The sequence below is a fragment of the Etheostoma cragini genome, chromosome 19, assembly GCF_013103735.1.
Source record: "Etheostoma cragini isolate CJK2018 chromosome 19, CSU_Ecrag_1.0, whole genome shotgun sequence".
Lineage (NCBI taxonomy): Eukaryota > Metazoa > Chordata > Actinopteri > Perciformes > Percidae > Etheostoma > Etheostoma cragini.
The window spans coordinates 10,237,215-10,255,642 of NC_048425.1; the positions used below are offsets into that span (position 1 = coordinate 10,237,215).

General features: G+C 40.4%; 1 long non-coding RNA gene across 1 annotated transcript; it reads right to left on the bottom strand.

Moving 5' to 3' along the window:
* Positions 1–11,532: 11,532 nt before the first annotated feature.
* Positions 11,533–17,965, bottom strand: LOC117934895. The gene is made up of 3 exons (XR_004654596.1): positions 17,955–17,965; positions 12,263–12,269; positions 11,533–11,803 (listed from the first exon to the last, which is right to left on the bottom strand). It is a non-coding gene; the product is annotated as an uncharacterized LOC117934895 (long non-coding RNA).
* Between the last annotated feature and the right edge of the window lie 463 nt (positions 17,966–18,428).

Sequence of the window (18,428 nt, forward strand, 5' to 3'; positions counted from 1 at the left end):
TACCATCCCGCCTGGCGCCCTTCCTGAGCTTCTGCTTTAAAAAAAAATAAAAGCTTGCATTGGGGGGGGGGGGTTAGGTTAGGTCCAAAAGACTGTAAGCTCAGGCCTTCAGGCTGCAGTACAGGGTAGACCCATAGAACACCGGCAAGTAACACCACCGATGCTACCTGCCGCAGTGACAGGGCATTGAAACGCTCACGGCAGGCACAGGACAGAGAGGCAGCTATGGTTACCTGTTATCCAGCATACCATCATGTCCACTAGGCAAAGGGCTGGAAGCAACATTGTTGTCACATACACAAAACACAAACATATCAACTTCAAAAAATAAAGCCCAACGTGTAGGCTTCATAGCGTTCAACAAAACTGAGCCTGATACACTGGACATTACTTGATATTGAGACTGGGCACAAAGCTAGATACCAAACAATCCAATCTAGGGAAAGGGCTGGCAACTAAATACGTTGGAAGCACTCTTATGACAAACTCCACAAGCTAGCACTCCGACCATAGACTGTATATACAAACCAAGACTCCGATGATATCCCAGATCGATAATAATGCGTTTACTAGCCGCTAACTAAACCACAGAATCCAACGTCCCTCTCTACTCACCCTGAAGCTAGCTGATGTTCACCGTCTCAGGGCACATTGTTGATGCGGAAACAGCTGCTAGTTCCATGGTAAAAATCTGCCATCTCTGCACTAGCCAAAAGTAAAGTAAACAACCAAACTCTTGAATCCTGTGTGCATCTATGGTCAAACTGGGGTAACTCACCTACGTGCAACTATCAAGGGATCCCATTGTATGAATTCGTCCAATTATATTTTCAATTTATCTGCCTATCTTTTCTTAAACAGGACCTCAACCATGTTTTTCTATTTTCTCTAAATGCACACAATATATAAGCGGTCTATTTCCTAAAATGCATAATATGCTTGGATATAATAAATGAGAGTGCATGAGAGTAGGCTGCGCTCACACACACACCAGTCACTGTCACTCCCCCACAAACGATCCTGTACTGAAGGTGGAGCCTGAAACTGATTGTCCCCCATGTGTTGGTAGTCACACTACAGTCCTGTCCCTCACAGGCTCAAATGCGAAACCCGTGTCATTAAAATGACTAGGTTTTGTGTGTATATAACATGCTGTAGCCGTTGCCTAAACACCTTCGCAGGTAAGAGGTCTTGCTGAACTGGATAGAAATGGCAGACTCGTGGCTCTAACAGATAACGGTAATCAAATTTGCCTTTTGATATCGTGGAGCTTTCATGGTGATCTGTAAATCAAGATAGAGGCCGTGTTGGCTGCTCCGGGCTATTTAATCAATCAGACATTAACTAGCTAGTTGTTTAACGTTAGCACAACTATTACATTGTAAATATTGATATTAAACTTTGATCAGATGAGTGTACGTAGGGTAAAAAAACTTTCATTGAAAGAAGAAACTGAAATCCAGAAGATGTATAAAGATAGAAACTGAAAGACACATTGTGATGCATAAAAATTCAAAACTAAAATAATAGGATTTTTAGATTATTCATTCTTTAATGGAACATTATTCAGTGCCAATACTTGTAGATTTAATGCCAAATTTGATTTTCAATACCACAGGTGACCACAGGTTAGTGTCACCGTTATAGCTCCATACTCACTACCATTTTTTTTTTCTTTTGCAAACTGAAGACATATCCAAATGCAGAGGTCTGTTAGAAAGCAGCACTGCTACTATAGCTACCTGTTTGGATCTAAATCATCTGTCAGTGATGTGTGTGTTCTCCATTAAGGAGATAAGAAAGTCAATATATAGTCAATATGTTTTTGGTAGGGAAGAGTAAAGACATACAGCACACATTTGTCACTGCCATCAGCATACTTATAATGGCTCTTCTGTCCCCCAACTGTCCCTTCCTGGGTTTGTGTTTGTGTGTGTGTGTGTGTGTGTGTGTGTGTGTGTGGGGGGGGTGCCTATTATGTTTCTCTCACGTGCTCTCTCACTGACAACCTAATTACTACTTTCAGCGATACGCTGACACACCGATCAAAAACTGCAATTGTGAATGCGGCTGATTTTTGACAGGGTGGTGGTTTATGAGATGTTTGTGTGGGAGGAGTTTTTTCTGTTTTAGTTTTTCATTCTCAGAACTATGGGTTATTATTTCTTTTGCCGGTGTGACTGAGAAAAATGGAAAAGAGAGACTGAGAAGGGAACAATTTGGGGGAAACAGAAAAGAAGTCGACTTTGTCTTTCTGGCCGCCAGTGAGGAACACAAAGCATTTGTACTGCAAGCAACTTGGTTGGTGGATTGATCTGTTCTCAGCCATTGTACAGCCATTGTAGCAGGTGTTACTTTAATAAAATGACATTATTATTACGAGGTAACAGCTAGTGAGGGATGATTAGGTGGCATAATCTGAAATTACTAAATGACTTCAGTACAATCTGTCTAACAAGTGTACCTTTATTTATTCTAAGATTATCTTTGAAACATTTGTCCCTGTGTCTTTTCAAATGAAAGTACTTGCAAGACAAGAATAATCTTCTGTGTTTTTTCATGAAGAATTAGATGTTGATTCCAATTATTAAGTTAAAAAAGCTCAGTTGTAATCATTTTTGGCCAAACCAACGTGGGGATTACATTAGGTCTACATAGAATTAGTGGACCTTTGATTTAATGCAGTGTGAAGATAAGCAAGAGCAAGGGTTTTACACTGTAGCCACTCATTATACGTGTATATATACAGTATAAACATAACTGTGCAAAAGTCTTAGGCTGTGTAAATGTCTTAGGCAGGTGTGAAAAAATGCTGTAAAATAAGAATGCTTTCAAAAATACAAATAATAATTGTTTAATTTTTATCAATTTACAAAATGCAAAGTGAGCATATAAAATAAAAATCTAAACCACATCAATATTTTGGTATAGGTACACTTGAAAAAAGTCGGGCAACGTTGAGGATCGTAGACGCAGTGGTCGGCCAAAAAGCCATTCCTCCGACTATGTTTTTGAGATTCGTTGAGTCGCTTGGCATTGTATCCATGTCGGAGGTCTGGTTTTTTGGCTGCAACTCTTCCATGAAGACCACTTCCGGCCAGACCTCTCCAGACAGTAGACAGGTGTGCCTGGGTCCCACTGGTTTCTGCCAGTTCTGAGCTGATGTCACATCTGGACATCTTCCGATTTTGATTTGTTTTTCATCTTCTGCACTAAGTTTCCTTGGACGACCACTGCATCTACAATCCTCATTTTTGCCCGACTTTTTGCAGGTGTATCTACAGTAATTGATGCTTGTTTGAAGGCAAAGGGTAGTAACACCAAATATTGATGGGATTTTGATTTTGATTTTGTTTGCTCACTTTGCATTTTGTGAATTGATAAAAATAAACAATCATTATTTATTTTTCAGCATTTTGTCACACCTGCCTAAGAATTTTGCACAGTATTGTTTATGTAGTTTTTTTTGCCAAAACTCCATTTAATATTTCATCCTGCTTAATACATCCTTTATACTTGCGAAAAAAGTGAGAAGCAGTAAAGTAAACACTGGGTGTCTGCTTTCAGTTGTATCAAAGCCAAGCACAAAAGCCCAGTAATGTACACCATTAAATTCACTACAGAGGGAAAGCTTTTTAGAACGTACTTCTGAGTTGCAAACTCAAGGAAACACTTTAGCACTGCTGTTTAAATCAAAAAGTTTAACACCAGCAACTTTTGTTGACTTTTGTTGATTCTCTCTTTATTACCGCTTAAAAGGACAACTGAGAGTGGGAATGGAAGAAAAGAAATCAATGACTGGATGGATGGAATTTCTCTTCCTGGCTCTTCCTGGCTGAAGGTGTTTCTGTGTTATCATGATGAGTTTTTGCCTGAATGGAGGAACTTAAACAGTGAATGCGGCTGCTCCATAATTAAATGAATGGAATCGTTGCTATCAGCTTAAAACAGTGAACAAAAAGGAATGAGGTACTGCGAACTAGGAGAACAAGAAGATACAAACTCTGTACAGTAGTGGAAGGGTGAGATAAGGCAGTGTTTGAAATGGCATGGCTTTTAAACAACATGACTGGCTATGGAGACCCAAGATATTGCAGGCGCGGATGCACAAGGGCACAAGGTGTTTCTCAAGCCCCCCTTTGTCAAAATAAAATCCCAGAGCGTTAATTGTAATTACATTTTTTAAATGTAATTTTTTTTACTCAAACATTGTCTTTGTGACTGCAAATCTAACAAGAATATTTCTCATATACTAAAATATAAATAATCACAGTCATATGATGTAAAATTAACCCTATTTGACTGATTGGTTGCTCAAATCTTATGCGTCACAAAAGTTTGGCTATACCTGCCAAGTTTGGATGAATTGGCTGAGCTTGCGCCGTGGCTGTGAGGTAAATAAGCGGCAAACTCCGGTGCTGAAAAATCCAAGAGACCGCAGTTCCTCAATTGGGCCCCTGAAGGCTGGCTCCAAAAGAAAGTCCATCTTCCTTACTCTACATCCACCTTACCTTCCGCTTTTTTGTGTTGTAATTTAAAAAACAATTGTCTGTTATTAAGGCCATGTCAGGATGCTTTCCTGGAGTTATTTAAGTTGTGTATCTCTCATCATTTCCTTTGGCTAAAGACACACCTGAGGAACAGAAACGGGGACGAGAAGCAGCTACCTGGCTCTGCTTGCCACCAGGACCAAAGAAGAAGACGTTGAGGCCGTGATGCTGTTTGTCTGTGTGAGTACATATTTCTTTAAACTGACTATTAGCTGTCAATTTGTTGTTTAATGGTTAATTTGTGTGCAGCTTATAGGTTTTCTATATGTTGACCATTGATATTTGCCATGTGGGCAATGGCAATGCTGTATTAGTTACTGGTAATACTTCTGCGGTATTGCATGATTGACAATTAATATCTGACGTATCATGTGGTGTTTTCCCCGAAGTTAGAGCAAATAAACCAAATAAACCATACTGTTACCTAAAATATGAAAGATTTCTCTGAACTGGGAATAATACACAGTTTGTTTTAGAAGTTTTAATGTAGAACTGTTAGATATTACACCTTTTAATGTGTGTGTATGCACATTACATATGCAGTTATATCTGTTTACTCTCTAGCTAAATGATGCTGCCCTGTATTTAACATGGAGCTTGGTCCCAGCACATACAGCATTAATCCAAATTAACCTGTGCACTTTTCTTTTAAAACTAACTACTACAACTACAGACTATCATGTCTGAACTAACAGAGTGCATGTCCAAGGCCATATTTGGGATATTTGCATTAATTCTCCGGGGAGACTCTACAGGAATGGGATTTGCCATGCACCACTCTTTGGGGTTTGACTGAGTATCTAAATAATAAGTAAGTGAACCATGGAAACGACCACAGAGAATAAATGCATTTGGCTGCTGTCACTGTATGGAGAACATTACATGTTCAGTACCACAATTAGAGTCTTAAGTAATCACATACTGTGAAACATATTTTATGGTGCTTTAAAGAGACATTTGATACAATTCAGATACAAAGTGGTGCTATTTCTTTACTATGACCAGCAGTTATGGAGTATCATGCCGCTTGGCATCTTGACACCTCGATATATATATATATATATATATATATATATATATATATATATATAGTTCAAAAAGGAGCAGGCGGAAGCAATTAGCTTATTTGTTTTGGTTAGTTGGTTATTACAAAGTAAATATATGCAAACATAGCATACAATGTTTTAGATCAATAACTTGCAACAATGCTATACAACAACACCTTTACATTACATTTCGGTTATTATGTTTTGGTCTATACTTTTCTGTATTGGTCAAATAATGATCTTCTTTTTGAGATGAATGATATCATGGCTCTGTTTGATGTTATTATTCAGTCCATTGCATAAGGTCACCCCTCAAACTGAAACACACATGCTTTTAAGAGTAGTTTGCACCAGAGGTTTTTTGAACATACATTGTCCTCTTAAATGATAACCCCTGTCTGTTTCATTAAACATGCATGTGTTACATGGTTAATTATTTTTATTAACTTTAAACATAAATTGAGCGGTTTTGAATGTAACAATGTCCATAAATTTAAGAAAATTTAAATTTAAAAAAGCAGATGAATAGTGTAGTTTCCTCATAATATCCGTTGTGATTTATTATCCTGATTGCTCTTTTTTGCAATGTGTAAATATTTTGTATAAGTTATAAGTTGCTTTTTAGGTACTTGACCTTGAAATCATTATAAAATGATTCATTGTATGTTATGGTTATTGTTATAGGCATAATCACTATTCCTGAGTGCTAATAACTATACTTATACCGCTCTATAAGCAGATTATAAAGCATTATAAATGTATTTACAGACAAGGGCTTCATAGAAAGTGTTACCTTTATTTTACACAGTTGGAAGGAGACTTTTCTGTACATGTTCAAACCGGGTTGCATGATTCAGCTGCAGCAAGCTATTTGCAAAAGCAGATACTTAAACTTCCTTATCCAAGTTACAAAGGTAATGGTGGCATTAAAGGCTTCAAATTCAATATAAAGTAAATATTGCACACACTAAAGAAATCTTTTGACCCAAAAAATTACTGCTATTTCAAACAGTTTAACAAAGAACCTTTCTAGCCCTATAGAGAAGGCTGACAGAGACACTCAGAGATGTTGCCACACGCATTACCATATAAAGGTGTCCTTGCAGTCACTATCTAATGTTTGAAAAAAGAAATATTCATGTGGTACTGACAATTTCGTGGTAATTATCACAGTTATGTTGCATATCATTTCCCATACAGACATATTGCCATGTGGAATGTTGATTGCTTTGCTCACAGCCAGTGTTCAGACAGAAAAACATCTCCTTGTCTGTGACTCATCAGTATGAATAATGACACCTTGGGCTCCTTGTTTGTTCACAGTTCCCCAAAAGAACGCCAATTTAAAGAAAGCAAAGTGAAGGACGGCCTGCTCCTCGCCTCAAGCGTTTGAAGGGTGGCAGGCGGCGACAATGCACACATGTTGAGAGTGGAGGACTGATCAGGAAAGTAATATGTGCTGTGGGTGTAAAATATACTTAAACGGTGCCTGTGTCCTCAAGTGGATTAGGAAGTTAAGAGAGAAAACACAGTGGAAGCTGTGAACTGAAATTCACAAAACAGCTCCATGCAGAGACTTACTATTTTAACCAAGAAGGCGGATTTACACATTTATCTCACTTTTTGTGACTGTGTCTGTTTGTACTGTATGTGACTGCTGCTGCGCATGGACTCATAAACATGTTTCAGTGTGTGTATGTGAGCATGTGTGTCTGTTTGTGTTCATTTCAGAACCACCTGCATCTCAGTCACTTCTCCGCAGCAGATTTTCCACTTAACATGATAGAAATGCCTTTGGCCATGAATAACACATTTTCTCTCTACTCTACCTTGGGCAAAGTATTACATGATCGGTTTCCTCTGCTAGAATATGTTAAATATGGAAAAAGCCAGCTTTCCTTCAGGATGAAAAAGCAGCACGATTTTAAGGATTGAGAAAAAATGCTGGAAGACAGACAAACAGGAAAGATCAACAAAAAAAATGGGGAAAAAAGCAGCCGCAGCAGTCAGGAATGATTTGCGGCCCCCTCCAGATTTGCAGTTGCTGGAAGGGGGGATTGGGGGGGGGGGGGGGGGGGGGGGGGGGGGGGGGGGGGGGGGGGGGGGGGGGGGGGGGCATTTGAGCGTACAAGTGTCTGCCTGTGTGTGTGTCAGCGCATATGTGTGTCTGTGGGCTGAGTGTGGAGAGGCTAATGGAGTGTTGATTGCCTGGCGGTAAGCAGGCATCAGTGGGTAATTGCAGCTCTAAAATGAAGACGCATTTCACATTAGATCACTGAGCCTCCACTATAGATGCACGTGCACGTGGTGGTAGGTGATGGGTTGGCTCTATAACTAGCCTAAGGAGCCAGATTTAACAATTGGCAAAGTGATATCTAGCAGCAGACCATGAGCAAAATTACACTGACACCTTACCTGCTCGGTGTTCATATGTGTTTCACAGTATAATTGGACGCGGTTTTCAGTATGCAGCTGAAATGTAGGTTTGGAATGAGAGTTCTTTCCCTTTGCGCCTGGTTGAAGTCTCCCCTTGGTGAACCTCGCTCGTGTTGCCAGGCGACAAGGTTGCCTGGGAGCAGGGCTTTGATGAACAGTTGCAGTGTAATGGAGGTAGCCCTGCCAACATGCTGAACACGGGGACAGACATGTGGACAAACACACCCAGCTCACATGTGCAGTGATTGCTAATGATTTATTCAAAAATAAATCATAATATTTTTCTATTTTACAGTTTCTTCAGTTCCGTGATGGATAGAGCTGCACGTATTTGTCACAGCCCTGCTTTCGTGACCTCCTCAAGTCCCTGTGTTTTCAAACACTTCACGGAAACGTTATGCTGCGCTGGCAAATGCAATCCATCATATTAAATGCAAGAGCGGAATTTCTTTTACTGACATTACTCCATAGAACTTTTCTGCCAAAGGCATTAGGTGAAGGACCAAATAAAGCCACACTTTCAATATCCATAATCATCCACAGCATTTGCACTGTTGGCTCAATACATATCTTGTTAAATTCCCTGACCAAAGATACATTATCACTGCTCACAATCAGGCCGTAAGATGAATGGAGAGCGACATGAGTGCAGCGGTTAACACCATCAAAGCCTGGCATCATGCTGTAACAAAATGGCTGGCTGAAGGGCCCCAGCATACCCATGTATGTGGTCATTATAAAAAAACGTTTGATCAGTCCAAGTAATGAAGTTTCTAACCCACACAGGCTACTGCCTGAAGCTCGGCGGCTTACATGTGGTTTCCATATCTCCTTGCGTTCTTAAAGTAATAGCCTATTCTCTGTTTCAAATAATTGGCCACTTTCTTACTCTCTCTCACTTTCTCTGTGTTTAACATGGTAGTGATTTAAACTCTGACTCTGGTTCATAAAAGCGTTTACAGTTGCTATACGAAAAATTCCTCTGGCGCACAGATGAGATGTGTTTTACATTTCCAGTGGCTCCAACTGAATTTCAATTACAGCTGCAGTCCCACAACTCTCACAGCCTTTCCAGTCAGCTGCATAGACAGATGCACACACCACTGACTGTTGGGTTTGGGGTTATGATAAGGGGTTGTCTGTGAGAGAGCTGCCTGCAAACGGGCAGCTGGTGGCGGAAAAAGCACTGAACTTGACTTGTTAAAGTATTAATACTACTATACAATATTACTGCAAACACAGAGCTGCAACACCATCATTTAAGCCTTGAAATTGATATGGGAAACTTATTAACAAACAATTGCCTGTTAAGACATCCATACATAGAGCTGTATTAGCATTAGCGCTTTGGTTCTCTAATCAAACTGGGTCTGCTGCAACCTGGCCTGGGCTGGGATTTGTCAACATTTCCCGGTGCGCAAAATTTCTTTGTTGTTTGAATGCCATGAGTAATGTATTGCTTTGTAAGATATAACATGGCTATTATTTTACAAGTATAGTGGTCTACTTACACAAGAAATCAACCTTCCATTCCATCCATTGCGTGCAAGCCAAGCAGTGCTAACTGCCGTTATTATGGAGATCAGCAACAAGAAAAAGGCTAAAGTAGATGAGCTTTGGGACAAACTGAAGAAATTGAATTTGAGATTGTGGATGCTCCATGGACTTATAGAGCCTATTTGTGTCAGTTAGCCTCCCCCCAAAACAACACTTTTGGCCGTCGGTTGGTATCCCGCGTCAGTGTTGTAGTATTCGGCCTATTCACGGAATCAACTGCATATTTACTCAGTGTTGTCTCGCTCTCAGACAAAGAGGACTCTGGGTTATATTTCAAGACCACAACACTGAGGATAATGCCAATGAACCATCTTAGACAAATTCCCGGAAACGTTACGTGTGGTTCCATAATTGACAAGTATCACTTATCACACATTAATGAGGAACCCCAGACCGGGACACTGTTAGAGTTACTGCGGGTTAAAAAAAAATTGAGGATTACCTATTTACATCCTCTACTGTAATTTACCCAAAGCTGCTAAATCCAGTCAGGTTGCAAAATATTGGTGATGCTTGTATTACTGAATAAATTATCAATCTGTTGCATGCAGTCGGATGGGGTGAAACAGTGTGTGCATTGCACATATGTGCAGAGGAGTGTGTGTGTTGTAACATCTTATCTGTCAATCTAATAGCAATTATGGCATTTACAGTAATTATGTCAGATGATTTCCACTTCTGTGGTATCCATTTGCTGTTTGTGTTTGTTTGTGTGTGTGTGTGTGTGTGTGTGTGCGTCTGTCTGTCTCTGACTGTGTGTGTGTGTGTGTAGGGACAGTGTTATTCCTCTAAAACCAAGGATAAAACTCTTACTGTCTGTCTCACTGCAGGATTAGCTCCATGTCATTTTTCCTGGAAAAGAAAAACTCTGTTGACACTGAAATCCTCATCAAATCTTCAAATATCATCTTGCTTAAAATAGTCACAGCATGTCGAGCCATGCATACATTCACCCCTTCTACAGCAGCAAGTCAAATAGAAGACATTGTGATAAAATGTCACTGTCATCACTCAGAAGGGTCACCTCTGTCAAAAGTGTTCCAGCAGTAAAACAAGGAGAATATAGTTGTCTGTTGGGTTCTGGCTTACTAAACACCCTGTGACAGCTGGTATGAGAAACACAAAGCTGTGATACTTAAACGGAAGATGGAACCGGTCATAGGCGTACACTGCTAACCAGCCAAGTGTAACTACAGCTAATGGGAATAACATTAATGCACGCATCCCCACGTCGTATGCTCAATGGTGTGTTTTGCCTCCAACGTCGCCTTCCAGGCAGCTAACCCTGCCCTTGACCCTAAACATAACCATTGCCGTGCTACCTGGAAGGACATACTGGGGGCAAAATACACTCAACACCACATCAAATGGACTCATGCATTTGTAGGTGTGATACACACAAGTGGAGAGTTTAACTGAAGAATTCTTGTGTTGTTCTTCAGCAAAATTTTAAGGGCACTTTGGGCAGAGCCTGATGTCTCTTATCCTTTTCTGTGCCATTCATCGGACATTAAAGGCATACTTGACTCACGTTGTTGACTTTGATTTTGCAAAGAGACATTGTCTACGTTTCCTTAGAGCAGAGATCTTCAACAGGGGGTCCAGGACCCCTACGGGATCCTCAGAGTTGCTGCAGGGGGGCCGCCAAATTGTTGATGTTATATGAACAATTTAAACAGTAAATGTACAGTATATACATATTATACAGTATATGTCTGATAATATACATTAACATGAATCCAACATTATTTTAAACATACTTATTTTTTTACTTTACACAACATGAATGATAAGCTTTACTATATCTGTAGATAGCTACCTTACCTGTGGGCCAGTAAGCCTAAGGATTCACTTCTCCGCCTGCCTTCACATTCATGTACACAGGCGCCTGCCTGCAAACGTGAACGGTTATTGTCTTTATAAACTATCTTTTTCATAAACTCTCTGTACATTTACAAAGTACTGAATGCTTTGGTGTCCAAATAGTGACCCTCATTATGTTACCGTGGAAGTGTGGTGCTATTTTGAGCCTTGTTAGTGGTATAGAAACAGCCACTTCTTTTTACTTTTCTTATCGCCCCAACGACTAGCACCATGAGCTAATTAGCGGTTTGCACTAAAGCTGGTCACAATAGATTAGCATGAAAATATATCCCAGAGAACGGTTGACTCAGTACACATGTGTTATTAACCCCCAGGTTCATTTAAATTTTTCTTTAAATAAAGTGTAAAGAGAACTATAATTGTATTTATTGGTGTACTTTTATTACTTTTTTAGAAAAAAATGTACATGCAACATAAAAACATTAGCTTGTCAAGACTGAAAAAAGTAGACAGCAGCGTTTTAAAAATCACACCGCAGCGTATGGCCTATGACAAATGGGCCAAAGTTAATGAAAGTGTACTTAAGTACGGTGATTCAAATAAGCAAACATTTTTCCAGTGATTAAATAATGTCCACCCTTTGAGACTAACAAAACTAAATCTATCAAAAAGTATCTCAGCGTAAATCCTTTCAGGAAGACATCACTCTTAATCAATGCTCTACCTGCCTCAAATCAGCTGTTGGACCTTCCAGTGTTCACCTTCCTGACCAATCAGAATCATACTCAAATGGTAAGGGCCAAGCCCAATCTTTTCTATTCAGCTGACATTGCAGGCAAAGAGTGAAACCCTCCAACTCCCCTTCCGCCTCCACTCATCTACTCCAGCTGACCGGTCCCGAGCCTCGTTTGGTCTGGTCTTTGAGCTCTTTTGTCGCCACCACCGGTGTCTAGATTCCATCGGGGGGTCTCATGGTTCTCTCCCCCTATTTACAGATATACATGAAAGATTTGTACAGCAATGGAGTCTAATTGCCAAAGACTTTGTGAAGACTTTCACTTGTGTATTTTGATTGAGCTATACAATAAGTCTTATTTGCATATCTGTAAACATGTCTCTCCTGATCGACATGTGATGGAGAGACTGGACGAACTGCTCTCACATTCCATACTCCATAGTCCTAACCCTAGCACTTTCAGAACAGAAGGAAGCTGGATTTCACATCTACATTATTAGAGTTTAATGTCATGGAGCTTTGTACTTGATAATTGTTTTCCTATTATGAAGAGAATTTACTTCAAACATTGGCTGGATGTTGTGCCAAAAAAAAGCCTGATTCAATTAATATTGTATATTATTTATTCCCTGTGAACTGAGTCAAACGTGCATGTTCACATAGATGAAGATTAGAACCAATGTAAAACAAATATATGTACATCAGCTAAGGGAGTAAACATGTAGAGTCTTTTAGATGAGGAACTAAATAGGTGTTACACGCTGCAAAGATATAAAAACAATTCTATGGGTAGGGTGATAAACATATGTTAAAAGGTGAATGGCAATGTGTATAGGAATGGTAATGTATTTGTTTTTCGTTTTTGTTTTTTTACTTCCACGCATAAGTGTGTTAATATATTAGGAAATTATTGATAATACATTTTATAAGATTGATGATATGCCAAGGGACCTAAGAAAAAAATAAGAATAAAGTAGAATGAGGAGCACTGCACATGATGAACTCTGAAAAACTAGTTTGTAATTTGTAATTATAAAGATTAACTCATATGATATATTACATGAAAACTCAATAAGTGTTTCACACATCTTAAATCTACAAGTCTTTTCTCCAGCTTTGGCACAGTGCAATGCAAGACCACTCTACTGTACATACACTCCGCCGCCCACTTGAGCTTCAGAGTTACAGGAAGTCTTTCATTTTCAAGAAGCAGCAAATCAGTCGGCATCGTGTTTTGGCCGTGTTGGGCGACCAGAGTGTCGAACAGAAAGTTGAAGTTTGGTCAGCTCATGGTTGACCAAACCTATGGTAAAAAGACATGACGCGGTTCAGCTGCAAACGACCAGCAACCAACCGGAATATACACGCATTCGCGCTGGCTGATTCCAGAATAACATACGATGTACCAAAACATTAATTCAGAGAAAATGGAGGAAAGGCTCATCATTGCTGTTGCTGGGTTCCCTATCATTTATGATATGACTTTTTTTGTGTTTAGTGAGCAGTTAAAATAAAATGAAGCATGGGGATGAAATAGCTGGGTGATGTCTCCAGTGAGTTGGTGAAGTGCGTGATGATTTTGTTATTTTTAACTAAGAGGGAATAATTGCGCAATGAGCCGTGAACCATAACATACTAGTTTTATTTGCTGTTTGCAGATCATTTTACCCCTAAATTATATATTTGATTTATAAAAGGTTTCTAGTGTCAATGTCTTGGCCGTGTAGCGGCTGATTGAACTTTTTCTTCAATCTTGTGTTGAACAGGATAAAACATAGAATGCCGCCACGTCACAGCAGCCAAAAGCTTCCTCGTATTTTTTGACGAGCGTCCTTGACCTTGAGCTTCTTTTACAGCTTAAGTCGGCGGCGGTATGCACGTACAGTTATAGTAGTGTTGTTTATGTATGTGCCCCAAGTATGTGCCCAAGGAACATGAATCAAATAAACCAGAGGAAGAGGAACAAGACTGAAGTAGACGTTTGGCTTCCTTGGCTGGAGGCAGAGACAGAGAGAGTCCAGCCTGGGTATTAGAGAGTCCAAAGGAGGATACCCAGTGGCTCTCACTCAGCAGTTAGCCCGGTAGTACAGTATAGTCCAAACGAAACACAATTTGGCTGGTTGGAGGAGGCTGCTGAATAACAGCACTGTGAGCTGATGACAGTACACTCACTGAGACTGGAGGTCTGTTTGTTTATTGCCAAGAGATTAATTGGCCCTGCTTAAAGAAAAGTACTCCCAAACCAAAGTGTACTACTTCACTTATAGACTTTCATCATTATTATACTTCTACTGCCAGTTGTAGAAGTATAATAAATACACAGAGTCATCAATTTAGTATACTACACAAGACAAGACATGTAATCAAGCATTAAATAATAAAATAGGGATTCACTGACAAGATTAAAGGGCCATTTCTTAAATGTGAAACATTAGTAAGACGAAATTTTTTTGGATTTAGAGGTGCCTTTGGGTGCTTGAACACTTTTAATTAGGGAACAAAAACGTGCAAAGTGACAGCATTTCTACTTGAATGAATTAGTTAGTGTATTAGGTAGTGTATCCAATGAGCAGCAGTGTCCTCCCTAACCCAAGCCTCCCTTGTATTCCTCTGTTTTTGTCTGTCCTGTCATCATCTGACAGCAACAACAACAGAAGCAGCCGTGGCGGTGCTGGTGACAGTGCCAGAGGCCACGCTGCTCTGCCACACAGCTATCTGGCAGTCTGTTGCCTCTCTCTCTTCCTCCCCCTCTATTCCTCTCTCCTCCTTCCTCTGCTCCCTTATCTGTCTCAGCTGATAGACACCTGAGCAAGACAAGAGGTCAACCTAGCCACTGTGTGTGTGTGTGTGTGTGTGTGTGTCTGTGTGTCTGTGTGTCTGTGTCTGTGTGTCTCTTTATGTGTAGGGTTGAGGCTACGGATGGGTGTTTATTTTGGCAGGCCTTTTGACATTCTGTCCTCTTTTTATTCTGTAGTTTGGGCTATTTCTTTGGCTTCTGTCCCTGAAAGTCTTGTGTTTTCCGAACTTCTTCCGGGTGACAAACTTTGCTCACCGGCATGAAAGCCCTTTTTTTTTATACACATCGACCACTTAGACCTTCTCCCTTCTCGGATTTTTTGCGACTTATACTAGGCGCTCAGATCATGAATACTATTGCCACTAGCGCTCGCTGCCTTAGGCTGTGTTCAGATGCGGAAACAGCGATCCGATTTTCCGCAGGGTATGCTGGCGGTGTGGGAGTATCTTAAATGGCCCATTTATGGGACTTCTTGTTGTGTTCTTTAACCCCTCAGTGTAGCACACGTAGACTTTACATTTCATAATAACTGTTTTCTGTCAGATCATTTATAGATCTTTTATGGCACTTGAAGGCAGTTGTTGCAGTGATAGGGCTGTGAAGTTTCCTGTTTACTGTAGGGGCCTCTTACACCGCCTCTGATTGCCGTTCATGATTGGCCAAGCAGCGTTAAGTGGCGTTTCTCCAAAAGTTGAGTCGGCCTCAACTTTTTGCCGTAGCCCTGCTGAGTATGTATGGAAAGAGCTTCATTTTTGCCGGACGGCCAACGCAGGCAGTGTGTATGAGGCAGCAGCAGTCAGTGTGGGACTTACGGTAATATGAATATTTTTGGGGGATTTTTCAACTTTAATATTTCACAGGACAGCTAGGTGAGAAAGGGTAGAGACAGGGGAAAGACATGACGGGAAATTGTCACAAGGCAGATTCAAACACTGGACGTCTGTGTTGAGGCATGAACTTCTCAGTACATGTGTGCCTACTCTACCACATAAAAACACCATGATGTGTATTCATATCATAGTCATCTACTAGTCAGTCCCTCAAGCACCCCTGCTAAATCCTGGAGGGACTGACTATTAGCCGCCTGCAGCTCTGCTGTAGCAATTGGGTGGATTAAATTCTTTGCTCATAGGCACAGTGATGGTAATTGAGAGTGCAGACAGAATTCTACATACTCACCTTCAACTACCACATTTTCCCAAGATGGCTTGGGACTCAAACCAGGTTGCTTCTGTAGTCACAAGTCTGCATTTCCAATCTGCTGCCATGCTGGTTCATCACCCTCCCTCTCCCTTTTACACTTCACAAGTGTTTGTTTTCCATCCCTGGGCCAGACAGACGGGAGTGTTCAGGAATAAAAGTGTCAGTATTTACCATATTATTTACTAGCATTAGAACTATGGCCATGTCGGTCTAACATGGCCATAGTAGTCTTCCTACTCCTTCTCTGTCTCCTCCTTGGCTTACCTGGACCACTTAGGATTTATGTGGGACAACAATCTTGTTGGAGCCATTTTGTAGCTTGATCAAAGATGTGTCAGCGCTGGGATTCACTGCACTGACCCACAGGTTAAGAGTGTGTTTCACACACTGTGTAGCATATATATCATACTGTGACAGACGAATGGTTTTGTGTCTCCGTGGACAACCTGAAACCAAATACGGACTTGAATAGATTTGTCCCTGCAGTGTGAGTATGACAAAGTCACAACAAGTGAGTGACTGGAATGATATTTTAAAGAAAGATATTAATCTTGACGTTTATAGTAGGTCATGCAAACACTAGTAGACAGACATTGTTTCATCAACTAGATGGAAACTTTCTACTTGCACATGAAGTTTCACGTACATAGAAGATAATCTGATTTGATTTTGGAGGGTCTTCATGCACACATTTACATATCATATATTCAGATACAGTACGAGTAAAAAACAGCTGTCCTCTGATCCACTGTAACTTTACTAAAAGATACGCATGTTGACATGAAGACAAGTGCTAATCATGACTTTCAGGAATGAGCCAAATGTTGTGTAATTGTCCACAAAAACGTGTGTGATTTCAGTTACCATGGGGGCAAAACAAAACAATCAATAACCTTAAGATGAACTGTGTTTAAGGTTGAACGAGGCAGTGTATGTGTGTATGTCTTACTTGTCATATGTACAAGCTTAACGTTGTGTGTGTGTGTGTGTGTGTGTGTGTGATGCCGGGAGTGTGTAATTATGGGCAGATTATGGGAGAGGCGGACGGCATGAAGCAGTCTTTGATGGGATTAAGCACTCAATTACCCAGCTAAATCTGACCCCCCCCCCACACTCCACACACACACACACACACACACACACACACACTCATACACACAGCTCTTAGGTTCAGATATTTCACACAAGCTTAAACAAACAATTATGAGTACAAAAATACACACAGACAGACAGATTTATCTTTCCCTGCAGTTTAATACATGCTCTTAGCACACCTTATGCCATATCTTTGTCTCCTTCTTATCCCAACCATCAGTTCAGCTGTTAGTCAGTCCATTTGTCTCATCTGGGGAGTATCGCACATTTTCCTGTTCCTATGATGATGATGGGATTTTAGCCAGAGAAGATATTCTAAGAATGATTGTATTATTCCACTTGACAATTTGTGATACATATCTGTGAGGAGGAGGGAAGGGCGGGCTTACCTCCGTTTTGTTTGACACAGCAAGAAGTCAACAAGAAGTGACATCACCCAACATCGCATAGAGCACCTTTAACTTTCAAACAGCTCAATGTTTTTGCGATAAGGGCAAAATCCTGATCCTGGTCTCTTTGCATCTAAAAGTGCCAGTAAGACATGTCCCTCTCCAAGGTCTCTGCTCAATGACCCACCAGGAGCAATACAAGGAGGTTGAAATTGACTTAATTTGCACCAATGGCCAGAGCATCAGCTGGCTATGTCTGCAGTATGAGTGAAATAATGAAATTATCAAGTCCATCATAGTCCTTGGTGTTCAGTATTGCACTGTGAAATGGATATTATCGTGGGAATTGTCTCAGCGGGAAGTCCAGTGTCTGCTCTACAGCAAATGGATTCATTACGACATTGAAATCTGTAAGGTTATTGTTAAAGCTATCAGGGAACTGTGAAGTTTCTAAATTTGCTATAATTGAGACCAAGTATCGCATGGTGCCATTATTAAAATAAAGTAGATTAGGTAGCTACATACACTGGTGAACCAAAACCATAGCAACAGCTGTCTGTAACGCATTCAGGGAGACTCTAACTTCTTATTCTTGCTGCGGTTCTAAGAAAAAAAATTCAAGTTCAGCATGAGCTGTTTGCATGGAGCTTGAAAGGTTTACAGTAGCAAGCAAGACTAATGTCTGCAAATAAAAGCTGAATGGGTTTTCTGCAGTCTGCTTTCAGTTTTCTCATCATCATTTTAGTCTTTTCAGTAACAATATGCTTTCTACATGCATTGGTTATGGTTATTCTT